Here is a 2257-nt window from a genome sequence, read left to right as displayed (position 1 = left end):
ATCTCCACTACAAATAGGAAAAAGAGGCTACAATTTGCAAGAGCTCACCAAAATTGGACAGTTGAAGACTGGAAAAATGTTGCCTGGTCTGATGAGTCTAGATTTGTGTTGAGATATTCAGATGATAGAGTCAGAATTTGGCGTAAACAGAATGAGAACATGGATCCATCATGCCTTGTTACCACTGTGCGGGCTGGTGGTGGTGGTGTAATGGTGTGGGGGATGTTTTCTTGGCACACTTTAGGCCCCTTAGTGCCAATTGGGCATCGTTTAAATGCCACGGCCTACCTGAGCATTGTTTCTGACCATGTCCATCCCTTTATGGCCACCATGTACCCATCCTCTGATGGCTACTTCCAGCAGGATAATGCACCATGTCACAAAGCTCGAATCATTTCAAATTGGTTTCTTGAACATGACAATGAGTTCACTGTACTAAAATGGCCCCCACAGTCACCAGATCTCAACCCAATAGAGCATCTTTGGGATGTGGTGGAACTGGACCTTCGTGCCCTGGATGTGCATCCCACAAATCTCCATCAACTGCAAGATGCTATCCTATCAATATGGGCCAACATTTCTAAAGAATGCTTTCAGCACCTTGTTGAATCAATGCCACGTAGAATTAAGGCAGTTCTGAAGGCGAAAGGGGGTCAAACACAGTATTCGTATGGTGTTTCTAATAATCCTTTAGGTGAGTGTATTAGCTTATTTTGTGTAAATATTGAAAGTAAACAGTTTATTTTTCCATCATGTGAAGGGCTCATTGCATGGATAAAATCTGCGCTCAAAATACAAATTCAAAAACAATCCAAGGCTCCAACTGTAGGCCCTATGTCGGTTGCAGTGATATGATTTTAAATAGGCCTAATGAAAATCAATATGTGGCACTCAGCGTTGATATTGTGGTGGGCCGCCACAAATAAATGAATATACGGGAAACACTAGATCCACTGTTTAGTATTAAGTGTTCTGACCATAAAAATAGTTTAAAACCACAATTAACCATCTGGTTTCTTCAACTATCACTCAGGAGCAAAAATCTGCCATTATAATGATTTGATATTTATCATAACGTTACGTTCTTGCCTCCTACCCTCCATCTTTGTTGTAAACCCTGAACACATTTCAGGCAGAGAAAAATTTCTTGCTTTAAGCCCTGAGCTGCAGAAAAACATGTAGCATTTTTACAAGAGCAGCTAACACTGATATCTTCAATTTAGAAGCTGTTAGCAAGTCAGACAGACAAACCAAAACTTAAAGTTCACTATAAGTTCATTTTCTTCAATCAAGTTTCCCTCAGCGCTCTCATAAAAACCAAAATACAACCAGACTTCAGAGTGAAAAATCTTTCTCTGTGTTGTCACCGACTCAAACAAACCTGCGTTACATAGTGCGCATGCGTGCCTGCTTCTGGGAGACTGTCGCTCACTTTGGTTGATGCTGGATATTTGCTTGAGTTTATCAAAGTGCAGTAACCGAACCCAGTTATCCTGGTAATTAAAATGTGTACGGTAATAATAACTGTCGGGATTTTTGCCATGGTTTATCGTCATACCAGCAATCGTTTCATCCCTATACACCCGTTCTTCCTGTGCTCTTCGTATTCGTACACCAAGTGTTCAAAGAGCACCTGTATGTGATTCAGCAGTAATTATAGTCCTTTGTCTTAATTATTTATTTTGTTTGGTATCGATATATATTAAGATTGGATTGTAATAAATATATTTTCCTTTGTAATCCTTTATTAGGAGCATGTTTTAGACCCAAACTTCAATGATGAAAAGAAGATTTATGCTGGTTCTTCAGTTACAATGGGGGCTCTCCTCCTTCTTCTCTTGGCATTCATCCTGAAGCATGGCCTGTCAAAAGCAGCGACCAAAGACCTCCTAGAGCTCCTAAACTTTGTGGTGCCTGGATGTGTGCCAAAGTCATTTTGGTTTTTAAAGCAACACTTTCTTGATTACAATGACAAGACAGAACTTCATTTTTACTGTCCCAGCTGTTCAAACTACCTTGGTGTTGAACCAGCTAATAAGTGTGGAGTGTGCCAGCAGAAAGGTCTACTTGAGAAGGCATACTATTTCCTTGTCATGCCACTTAAGGTTCAGCTAAGAAATACCCTGGCCCATGTACAATCAAAGCTACGGAAACATTTCACAAGAGATGCCTGTGTGTTCTGATATCAACACTGGAACAGAATACAGACGCGAGACACAGGGAGTACACACTGACCGTATTACACTAACCTTCAACT

The 2257-nt window shown here is 40.5% G+C and overlaps 1 long non-coding RNA gene across 4 annotated transcripts in view; it reads left to right on the top strand.

Annotated features, from left to right (window-relative positions):
• The window catches only part of LOC123974259, an 8575-nt gene extending 6593 nt beyond the window's left edge, over window positions 1-1982 (top strand). For all 4 annotated transcript variants that reach the window (XR_006825799.1, XR_006825796.1, XR_006825797.1 and 1 more), the window contains one exon: window positions 1752-1982. This is a non-coding gene — a long non-coding RNA (uncharacterized LOC123974259). The remainder of the gene's footprint in view (window positions 1-1751) is intronic.
• Window positions 1983-2257: the final 275 nt, after the last annotated feature.

Source organism: Micropterus dolomieu, linkage group LG07 (assembly GCF_021292245.1).
Source record: "Micropterus dolomieu isolate WLL.071019.BEF.003 ecotype Adirondacks linkage group LG07, ASM2129224v1, whole genome shotgun sequence".
In the NCBI taxonomy this organism is placed as follows: Eukaryota; Metazoa; Chordata; class Actinopteri; order Centrarchiformes; family Centrarchidae; genus Micropterus; species Micropterus dolomieu.
This window is presented reverse-complemented; position numbering and strand designations above follow the sequence as displayed.